Genomic DNA, 12,030 nt, shown 5'->3' with positions numbered 1-12,030 from the left:
TTCTAAAACATGACAAATGCACACCAGCATGCATGGTGCATGGAAAGGCTCGAGGCAATTTAGGGGTAAAGGAAAAAGAACCACTTCCATGGCATCTTTGTCCTGCAGGAACCCCATATTAAAAATGAGGATAAAACACCAGGAGAAAGTGGTATGATGTCACAGAACTTACTCTTCTATTCCTTTCTGAGCTTTTTGCCTTTCTGCTCTTTCTGGTGAGGAAGAACTCATCACTCAGATTTGTTTCTTTCCAAAAAGGGTCAGAATCGTGCCTGTGTTTGCAGCTAAGGAGCATCCAGCATGCCTTAGTGAGAGGATCTTAGAGCAATTCGGATGCTGATTGATCTCTGGTGCATACAGCAGCTATTCCAAACAGGCTTTGATTTACACCGGAGACGACAGCCAGAAGCATCCCAGGTCCAATTGCTTCTGCCCTGGCTTTGCTCTCTGCCCATGCCCTCAGCAGCCAACACACACAAGAGCCACAGGCTGCTCTGCTTCCCTACGCACTCTGCTGCAGCAGTCTTATGCCTTTCCTCTATAAGGTCCCCAAGGAGTCAGTCTCTGCCTCCCCATCCCTAAACAACAAGCCTCAGAAAGCAGGACGGGCAGAGGGGGCTCCCCCACTGCTTGTGCTATCCTCTTGTTTTGTTTAAAACTTAGCATTCCTCTGAAATGGGGCAAAATGCCTAATTATTTCTCAGCTCTCCTGAGGCTGCATGTTTCAGTGATGGCATTTGCCACCCACCTGGCAGGAGATAAGACAGGGGCAAGGGAGGCAGTGCTTGAATTAGATATTGCATCAACTGAGGTGCTAAAGTTGCTTGTGCATGCTTAAGTAATGACAATGCTGAGGATAGTGGAGAAGAGTCCCCCAGGAACAGAACATGAACATTAATTATAGGGGGGAAAATATATTATTAACATCAGACCGCACACTACAGGAGATCCCAGTGTGACTATTAAGGGAAATTAATTACCACCTCTCTTTACCTTTCAGATCAACTCTTCTTTATAATGAGAATAATTCCTTCATTGTTACCACTAGCATTATCAGCTGTGTGAGAATAGTTTTTCCTGGTACTCCATTCACTGGCATTGTGTATCTGTGTAGTTTGAAAACAAATACTTGCAGCAGATGCATTGCATCCCCTCAGAGGGGAAATCCCAAAGGCTCAGGCTCTGCAAAACAGAGCCACATGCTGAAATCCTGCTTCATCTGCACTGGTAAGTGTGAAATAGCATCAAAGTCATGCTGTGTGGTAAAACCAGGAGCAGGCTTCAGGAGGTAGCATGTCAGCACAGTGCCAGAAACCTCTTTCCCCTACCTGCTCCTCTCTTTCCATCAGCCACATGTGGCTGTCATTTTGGGTTTGTGAATTCTGGGACTGAGGATCCCTAGAAATAAACATCCTTTCAAAAACAGTTAGACTTTGGTTCCTTGGAGACCAAGTTAAAACAATGAATCTAAAGATCCTCAGTCTAAATTATTTATGATGTAGCCTGCTGCCCCAAAATAGAGCAGTTAAAAGCAAGGATATACTCTTTTAAACTAATCGTGCTTCGCAACCCCTTTTACAGATCCCAGTGTATTTTCCAAATACATCTTGCGTAATCTCATACGAGAAATTTTTGCTGGTAAAGTCAGAATTGAGGTCAAAACTGGCCTAAAAGAAAGCTCATTACAACTTCAACATCCGTAATCCACCCTGAGGAGAGAGATGAATGCAGTGAGCAGGCTACGCATGCATTGTTTCCATTGTACTCTTGATTAACTTATAATTCACAAGTGAGGGAGTGTGAAGGAAATTACTGAGTGATGGAAGGTCACCAATTCCAAGAGGAAATAAATGATATATAGGCATCCCATTCATCAATGTATTTGTGTAACAGCATTTTGGAATCTGTCTCTCTGGGGCAAAGCCCATTTAAAATCTTTTAATATTTTGCAAAGACCGGGATGGAAAGCTTGTGTAATCTTAGGGACAAAAGAACCATATACAAAATCCACATCATCCCAGAGCAGCCAGTGCCTTTTTCTTTGAAGAGGGCACTAATTCCCTAAATTCTTCATGGTTTTCCTTGGACAGGGGACAGTAATGATCATGATTCTTACAACCCCATGCGAAGATCTGCCATCATCCTCTTATTTCTAGTACAATAACAATCCTATGCCTTGCTGTAAGGTTCACTTTGCATTCCAAGGAGTGGAATCCTGAAAAAAAAAAAAAAAACTGATTACAGCCATGGCTCTGATTAGTGTCAGGTTCCCAAATTCTGGTATCAAGAAATATTTGAATGTGTATGATCTCCTCATCATATACATTATCACACCCTCATATTTTATGGGAATATATTTATTAATGAACAAAATGATGCAAAGAGTTTGCATCAATTGCTCCCTTTATTTGTAGAAAAGCAGGTACCCTTCAAATATGCAACCAGTTCCTGAACCATTATTTCATTTTATAACATTGAAATGGAAGCAGTGTAGCAGTAGCTGATCTAAATGTGGAAGTAGTAGAAAGAAATCAACATAGTCCATTTGTAAAGGCTATAGAGGGTTTGGCTAAAATTAGAATTAAAAACAAATAGTGGTTCGTAAAACAGGCATCTGCGCCAGACAGAGAAAAGACCTGTGCATATATTCCTATATTTGTTTCTGCTGTTAAAGCAATACGATAGCAATAGGACAGCTGGAAGTGAATGAAATGCTCTCACACTTTATTTTCTTCCACAGTTTATTGCAGAAATAATAAACACACTGTGCTGCACAGAGTCAAATTGACGCATGTGATCGTCTGCATTATTGGTGGCTAATACGGTTGCTCTGGAGCAGGTCAGTGCGCATTCTCACTTTCAGTTACTTTGGACAAATGCAAACTAAGTGTACCATGAAAAATTTCATCACATAACATGGCGCCCAAAAGATGATGTATGTCACTACTGTGATATTTTTATTATGCCTCGGAGAAAACCCATTTTAATGCACGGTTGCAAAAAAAATCACAGGTCTTAGAGCAAAAAAGATACGGAGTAACTGATGTGGGCTAGCATTTTCTTTCACATATATCAGCAGAGCTGCAAAAATGTATGAGACAGGACATCAGCTGCTTCTTTCCACATGTAATTATTTTTTTCTTTTTTTTTTTTTTTTTTTTTTCAGTAGGATACAGGCAAATTTGGGTTGAATTAAATGCTATTGCTAGATTTTGTAATAATGCCTGTTGGGACGGTAGTGAATTGCTAGACAGAGAAACGGGGAAAGCTATGGCATGCATACAGGCTCTTGAGACATGGAGGAATCAAAACATGATATTTAAATAAATTCTTAAACTCTGCAGAGAGCTTCTTTGTTCAGCCCACAAGTACAAGCCATGGTATGGCATAAAATCTCCAGTCAAATTATCACATCTACAACATGCAGGACGGCTGGAGCTGTGTGAGTGGGCAGGCTCCTCATCCGAAACATTGCTCCTCATCAGCAGGAAACCTGTTCGTGGAAGGACAGCAGCTGGTGTGCTGTCTTGTTCCAGCTCTGTTTTAGTGTCTCGGTGTATAGCGCTGGTTTGTAACTCCAGGACAGGTTTGCAGGGTTTTGACCCCACTGGTTTCAAGGGACTTACTGCTGCTCCTCACCGATGGGAGCGAGAGCAGAGAGTGACCTCGTGTCTGCATCCCAGCTGTGTGCTGGAGGGGGCCACATCTGGATGGGGCCATGCCACGGAAGGAGGAGGAGGAAGAGGAAGAAGAAGAGAAAGGGAAGAAGGAGAAGGAGAAAGAGGAGGAGGAGGAAGAGGGGGAAGAAGAGGAGGAGGAGGCGGTGGCTCCCCGGTGAAGAGAGCGGAGGAGAGGGCAGGCTGAATAGCTTCATGCGCACTGGAGTGGGACAAAATCCAGGCTGAGGCATAGATAATTGGTTTGATAGTCTAAGAATAAGGAAGCAGCAGATGTCTTTGAATGCATGATAAGAGCAACAGGTCAGAGACTTGGCTCCTGGTGATTAGGTTTTGAGAGAGCAGGAGAAGAAGCCTGTCTTCTGAAACTTGGCACAAAGCTTGAGTCTTTTTTTGAACATCTCTCTGGGATGACAACCTATGATCCCCCCCTTTTTTTTTTTTTTTCTTCCTCCTATGGTTTCCACATTACAGTGACTGCTTCGGTCTGCAGTTAAGTTCCTCAGGAGCAGACTAGAGAGGGCAAAGCACCTGCGTCTATGAAAAGTATAATATAGGGGAAGGGGTCAGAGAGCCTCTGTTTCCCAGGGAGTCTTCTAAATGTGCCTTACCATTGACTCAAAGATAGATTCCTGTCCGTGGCATAATCAGTGTAATTCCTAGCAGCACCTGCATTTTCTTTCAGGGTTTCCGATACAAGCTTTGCCCAGCCATTTTTACTTATCCTGTATGACTGAAAACCATCCTAGCAGACAGGGAACTGGAATAAAACAAAAAATAACTGAAAGCTAGCCATGAATTTAGGAGCTGTGCTAGCCATTCAGAGATTTCTTCTCTTTTTTTTTTTTTTTTTCTTTTTTTTTTTTTTTTTTCTGGGTAATGGGCAAGTTAGAACCTTTCAATATTTCAAGAAGAGAGCAGTAGAAAATATCCCTGGGGACAGGCTGCATAAGCTCTGATCCTGTATCCGAAGTCCAGTACCAATACTTTTTCTAATGAAAAAAGTAATTCATTCAGCTAAAAGAGAGCAAGTTTGACTTTGAAAATTAAAATCAATGCTTTAATTCAATACACATACAATTACCAGCTGTCAAATAACATGTAATGCACTTTTACTAGGGAAAAAGAAAAAAAAAAAAAATCACACCACCGCCACAAAAGACCAGAAAGGAGGCTTTGACAAATGTTAGTATTCTCATAATGAACATTTTCGGTGGTTTTGAAAGCAACATTGCAAAGTTAAGCACCGCAGATGATAGGGCATTATGCAGAGGGCATAAAAGGACCGATGGTGTTTTTCAGAACACATATCACTGCTTCCTGTAATGCTCTGTTGTCACAAATATATGGTGATTAGCTATTTATCAGAGTGAAAGCACATCGTAAAACATTCCACATATCATTGAGTTTCTAATAATCTGTGTCACTGTAAAGATTAATACATTAAGTCAGTCCACATAACTTCACGAAATACCTTCCTTTGCCAAGATTTGTGTTGATTTTGGCAAACAGCGGATGAAACACTGATGAAATGGGAACATCTACATTTGTTGACTGGTCTGTGAAATAATAGACTTGCTTTTTTGCTCTGGGGCAACACTTTTTTTTTTGAGATGGCAATAAAAATATCCCTGGTAACATTGTCAGCATCTGAATACCTCACCTGCCTGCTTTACTACAGTAAAGCAGTCCTCAATCTATGTTTTGGGATGTGACTTGTCTGCATTGGACCCTTGCAGATCTTTTTGCCATGTTAAGACACACTGAAGACCAGTACTGTGTATCAAGGCCAATATTTTCAATTTTGGGTGCTGAGAGTTCAGCACTGAAATCCATATTTGGTCACATAACTATACTTTCAGGCACCCAGATGTCCTTCAATTCTTGTGATTTATTTCTACCTGCATTTCCACCAATGCTTCCCCAGAGCCCCATGGAGTCTAAGAAGACAGTAGGAGTTGTATTTTAGCAGAAAGATAACTAGTGTCATTATTGATTCTGGGAAGGAAGGAAGGAAGGAAGGAAGGAAGGAAGGAAGGAAGGAAGGAAGGAAGGAAGGAAGGAAGGAAGGAAGGAAGGAAGGAAGGAAGGAAGGAAGGAAGGAAGGAAGGAAGGAAGGAAGGAAGGAAGGAATTCAACCCAAGACCTCTGAAAATCCATCTGCATATCCAAGCAGCTAAACATACTCCCATCACTAGCTTAAAAACCCCATGTTTGAAAATGTTGTCCTGAACCCACTCAGAAATACATGATTTGAAATGAGATTAGTGATGAATCCAAGGGAAATATAACCTTCTCAGGTTGGAGTGTGACTGATGACATGCAGCCCCAGTTCATGGGGGAAAGTGGGAGTTCATTTAGATTGATTCATTAATGTTTTTCACAGAGTCAGTAAAATACTTGATAATTAATAGAAAGAAATATGAGTTCAGCTAAAATCCTCCATAAATTAAAAGTATTTAATTTAATAGTAATTTAGAGGATTTTGCAAAGTGCCAGAGCCAGATAACTGCATTTGCAGAGGAAGCAAGATTGAGAGAACTGCCTGCTGGACTGATGCACATAATATATCTTTACAGCGACGCGGGTCAGAATTCAGCAGCAATATTACTATCCTTCCCATCAATATTTCCATGAAGAGAGAGAAAAAAATATATCAGGCAAAACATTATCTCGCATTTCATTCCTCGCTCTTTAGCTGACTAAAAATTTACTGCATGCCTCACAGTGTAGTTTAAGACTCGGCATTATTTCTCAGGCTAATGTCAGTTTTAAAACAGCCTGGAATTAGACAGTGGATAAACCGAAGCTGCTCATTCCAGTAAAAGGTTTCCAAGTTATGAAGAGATGGGAGCAGATCAAAGGGATCCCAGCCTTTTATTGGCTTTTCTCTTGGGGTTCCCTTCACCAACACCAGCTCAGACCCAGGCAGCCAACCTCCAGCTCCCCATGGCAATGTGTACATCCAGCTTGGAGTGGTGTAGCAGCACTCACGGGCTCCCAGATACCCATCTCCAACACCTGCAATGTGTTATTTATGGCAGTGCTGGTGCACAGCCTCAGACCCACTTAATGGTCCCAGAATAGGGAAGGGGAGTGGGGACAGCGCTGCTTGTGAAGGGGAGAAGGTGCTGGCCAGGGGTGCTGGGTCCCAGATGTGCATCTCAGCCCTTTCAGCTGCCAGGGGTTGGACCAGACAACAGGTTGGTTAGGCATTAATGGAGCAACATGTAAAAAGGTGTGCTCATTAACATTTCTGCGCCATCTTCCCAGGAACCAAGGGAATAGGAAATAAGGGAATAGGGGGTGTTTCACTCAGCAGAGGTAGGTTTCCTCTTTTCTTGCCCCGTGTCCTTGAGAGTGTGGACATTAAAAGCAAAAGATGAGGATTTTCAAAGGAGAGAGCTACAGGGTTGGGACTGAGATTTGGATGAGGATCTCCCCCTTTCTCTCATACCCATTTGAAAAAACCCTGCTCTGCTCTGGGGGATTTGAGAGACTCCCTGCTGCCAATTTTAGGAGTACTGGAACATGTTCAATCATGGACAGAGAGGATAAAGTGTACTTAATTCTCTGCACTTTAGGTGGTTTACATTGGCACAGTCTGAAAGGTTTGGAGTTCTGAAGTTTACACATTCACAAAGTCTTGGTGTTCAGATTTAACATCATGTACTTTTTCTTTAACTTGAAGTAGGAAATAATAGGAACCAGCAGAAAAGTTTTTTCAGGAGCTTGCCTTTTGAATTATCCAAAAGCAGGCAGACGAAGGGGGAAAAAAAACACCCAAGGGGAACCAAATGTTGTTCTGTTTAAAAGAAAAAAATCCCCATACTCAAATACCCCTATAATGGTGTGGCAGTAAAATGTATGATAATAAAGTGAAGTGCTGTGGCATTGGAGTTTATGACATTTTTGTCACAATTTCTATAAATTCTCTTTTCTGCAGACACTAAAGTTGCTGTAGTTTCTATAGACGCCCTTGAGACTGCTTGAAACCCACCAGGCAAGCAGCAGCAATAGCAACTCTCTGACCAAACAGCCTAATCCATCCCATGACAAAAGCTTCTCCTGCCTTCAAGATACATTTTTTTTTTTTTTTTGTGGATTTTAGGAGCTTTCCCTTTTCTCCCCATCTCAAGCCACAGCCCTGCAATTGCCTCTCCTGGGTGTTTCACATGAGGCTGTGAGCCAGAGGGCCTGACCCAGCACCAGCCACAGCACAGGACCCAGCCAGGGCTCTCTGCCAGATGCTTCCTTCTCTTTTCCTCTTTTTTTTGGTGGTACTGGGTAAATATGTAAGCTAGCAGACCTACACTGAACCACATTCCGGTCTCACTGCTTGTTCAAAGCCAGATCAGGTAGGCTGACAAGAGCTGAAGTCACAGCAGAATAGATACACTGTAAAGTATCTTCCTTTCTGTAGAGTAGATAATTTTGATATATATGTATATATGTATATATGTATATATATATATATATATATATATATATATATATATATATTAGATTACCTGCAAAACTCATGGTGTATCAAAGATTCAAGTCCTATTTTTTCCATCTGCGGTGCTCCAGTAATGGCCATGGCACTGTGTTTGAAACAAAATGTGATACAGCATGAGTAGAGATCTAGAATTGTGTCATTTCCCCCCCTCCCTCATGTTTTTTTACCCCTGGTAATTAAGAATGATGTGTAGCAGTGTGCAACAACTCAGGCTTTTTGGGACACGCTCTTAGTGTGTCTGTATGAATATTTGACACAGATGACAAATAAAGTAGTACATCATCCTATCATTCTGACAGCAGATTTTCTTGCAAGTGGAAAGGGTAAATGTACATTCAGAATAGGAAGAAGAAAAAAAAATAAAGCACCCATTGTAGCCAAAACATGCTTTCCTACCATTTGGCACAGAAAAGATAGATTATTTTGCAATTCTAACTTTCACAGTACATGAGCATGAGGTGAATCAGCATATTGCTATTTCACTATGCTTTTCAGAGTGCCTTTATTCTTTCTTTTCAAAGTTAATATCTGGCAGAGGCATAATTTGATGCTTTGTTATGGGGCTTTTAATGACTTCTGTGTTCCTGAAACACAGTAGTTGAGTGAATATGCTAAAATTTAAATGAACTTTACACTCTCTGGACTATGTCCTGCATTTAGCCTGTGTTCAAGAGGACATTAGGCTTGAGACATTTTGAAACCTCGATTCCATTTTAGTCAATAGTGAGAGTTTAATATACAATATGAAGTAGGGAGATGCTTGAGTATGAATAAAAATATAAACAAAAGCAGTTATAGTTTGCTCTCATTCCCCCATTTCATCAATTTAAAGCTGTTTTTATGCTAAGCAGCACCGGGACACTGGAATGCAAAATCAAATCTTCCAAGATATTTCCATGTATAGGATCCACAGGAGGATGTCGCAGTTTCTGAAGCTAGATCCTTTTTGACTGATACTAAATAACCTGATTCAGGACCAGCTATATATTTAAATTAAGTATGTCGGGCTCTGCATGTATATTCAATATACAACTTGACCCATACACAACTTGAGTTGTGTATTCGAGTCTTGAGTGTTGTTCAGGACCCCCCTTTCCCAAATCGCACCCCTCAGAAGAGCTGCCTGGAAGGGGGCTATGCCCTGAGCACCCCGGGAGAGCAGCACTGGCTGCCTTGCGAGCTCCCCATGCAGCACTGCAATGCCACGTCACGCAAGGCAGAGCTGTTCCACCACAAAAATAGAACATCTATCAATTACGGTTGAGGAGACAAAACCTCCCAACGAAATTCAGACAAAATCCCCTGCCAGTGGTGAAGCCGGTAGCAGGAAAAGAGACGCAAGGTGCAGTAAGGTTTGATGAATTAGAAAATTTCCCATGCAGGAAGGCAATGTTGCCCAATAAAGCTGGACTTCCACTGATTATGCAGATATTTTTGTGGTTCTGTACAGGCTTCAGTCCTTTCTCTTCATTGTGTTGTTTGTGTTTGGTTAGAGGGGCTTTTTGTGATTGTTGTTGTTTGTCATGCTGACCCATAAGAGTTATCACTACCCCCCTCCCCCAAAATTAAAAAAGAACAGGAAATGTGATATGCTCAGTACAGAGAAGATTTGAATTTTTCATCTCTTAACATTTTGTTTTTCAAATCACTGTATTCCCAGTAGCACAGCAAAAATCATTTGCTTTAATGCAATTGCTAATAACGATGATATCAACACAAACCTCTGTTTGTTCATATGTTGAGCTCATTGAATAAAGAAGCTTATCATTTATCTGTGTAGAAGATTTTAATTAGTTTTCTGAATTTACTCCAGAGATTAATGGGCAGATAATATTTAATACATGCTTTATTGTTTTCATTTCTTTATTGAGATATCCGAATTTGCATGCTGTTCCACCTTTGATCTTTTACTCTGTGTCAGTAACTGTAAAACACTTGGCTGCAATCGGACATGAAAAAAATCCGCTAGTCCACTGCAACTGGGTGGTAGTAGGTGGTTTATAATGTAGGACGCAGCAAATTCTCCTCTATCAGGGATTATAAACTGCGCTCAGAAAAGGCCATTTATACTGGTGTCACTTGCTGGCACCTTGCAAGATTTCCAGCAGCTGGGTGGGTAGGTGCCTCTTCCAGCTCACGCACTGGATGAATGGTTTGTGGTCTTAGGCATTCCTATTTTATTGAGATTTCTTTTGACCCTTCCCCTCCAGCTGCCACCTTTTCCCCCGGCTCTGAGCATCAATTAAGACCCACAGCTTAATGAAAAAAGAGGAAATAGGTGTATCGGACTTCAGTATTAAATCACACCCCTGCAGTGCATCTGCCTCGCTGATGCTGGCCAATGCCAGATGTTTTCATGGAAGAGGTGAAGCATTTCAGAGCATGCTGGTTGAAGAACTTGACCCAGGGCAGGCACAGGCAGGGCTCCACTGGCTCCTAGCTGCAGCACCACAGAAAGTGATGGGCAGTGGGATGGATGTGGGTGCCGGCAAGGTGCAGGTGGGCTCCCCATGGTTTCTGAACTCCTCTGATTTTTCATTCAGAGGGTGGTGAGACACTGGAACAGGTTGCCCAGAGAAGCTGTGGATGCTCCATCCGTGGAGGTTCACCTGCCCTCTCATTGCCAGGAAGAGAAACTGGGCCCAAGCTGCTGAGTTCATCTTTGCTGCTCTCCTTTATTCCTTGTGTCCTGGGAGAAGGCGTGTGTTCAAAGTGCAGATAAAAGGGAATGGAAGCCCTAAATAAACAGTGCATCATTTTTATTAAAAAGTGCCCTGTGTAAATATAGAGTTCAACATTATGGTTTTGTTGGCCCAGTAGGAGAAGGATTAAAAATGCTTATTAATGGGATTTAAAAGCAGGAGTTCGGTTATATTAGCTACAAAAATATAATTATCATAATTAAGATTGCAAAGCACTAATGAAGCTCTTTAATAATTATCCCTTTTCCTCAGAGATTCATTTTGTAAAACCTGATTTGAATTTTGCATCACGCTAGAGAAACTTTATTGGTGTAAAAACGGGAACCGCTGGTAGCAGGAGCAGGCTGAGAGCAGCGGCGCTTGGCACGTCGGTGGGGACATGCTGGCACTGGGGCTGGAGCTTAGCTCAGCCCATGGTAGGAGAAGCTTAAGGTCACAAAGGCAGGTGACAGTGCAGAACATGGATGCAACCTTGGTCTGATGCCGTGTCTGAACTCTCAGCTGGCTTACGGACTTGGGCATGAAACTATGGGACTGCAACCGGGGTGTATCCAGCTACAGGGTCCATGCAACCAGACAGAGCATGTGTCTCTGGCCTCTTTGTATCTCTACGCTTAGCGGTGCCCAGCCAGACTGAGCCTGGTCTTGTCAGAGATGACCTTAAAACTCGTTAGATTACATGGATCATCTGCAAGGGAGACAGCAGGCGGTACAGGGCAATAGCCTGTATGGTCACAGGCTTACAAGGTCCCTCCTGAGAGAAGAGAGAGACAGCAAGTTTTCAAAATTAAATTACAACAAATCGTCCATTTAAAAATATCTCCCCAAAACAGCTTTTCATGATTCATCTCCCCAGATGATTAAATATTTAGTTCTGCTGACAGGAATATGATAGTTACTACAGAGCAGAAAATTTAGTGCAGCGTGTGAGTTATAAGCAGATATGTTATCAAGCTGTTAACACAAAAGTGGTGGGATTATTGGTGTTGATATCTGTATTTATTTCTTTATATTGTGTAGGGATTTTTTTTCTCCTGTGCAGCAGCAGATTTAGGCCACAGCTTTGCATTGGCACAGGGCAGGGAAGCTGTTGCTTCCTGCATGCTCTCTGCAGTGGTGGTTTTGCCACATGCCTCCCACCTCCAGCCCC

At 42.1% G+C, this 12,030-nt stretch overlaps 1 protein-coding gene across 5 annotated transcripts in view; it reads left to right on the top strand.

The window, feature by feature from the left end:
- NPAS2 (neuronal PAS domain protein 2) overlaps nucleotides 1-12,030 on the top strand; it is a 99,190-nt gene that overhangs the window by 27,781 nt on the left and 59,379 nt on the right. The window contains exon 2 of one of the 5 annotated variants that reach the window (XM_084526787.1): nucleotides 2,741-2,839. The exons of the other annotated variants lie outside the window; for them this stretch is intronic. The gene's annotated coding sequence lies outside the window, so the exon portion shown is untranslated. The remainder of the gene's footprint in view (nucleotides 1-2,740; nucleotides 2,840-12,030) is intronic. 5 annotated transcript variants of the gene reach the window in all.

This window comes from Aythya ferina (assembly GCF_964211825.1).
Source record: "Aythya ferina genome assembly, chromosome: 1".
In the NCBI taxonomy this organism is placed as follows: domain Eukaryota; kingdom Metazoa; phylum Chordata; class Aves; order Anseriformes; family Anatidae; genus Aythya; species Aythya ferina.
This window is presented reverse-complemented; position numbering and strand designations above follow the sequence as displayed.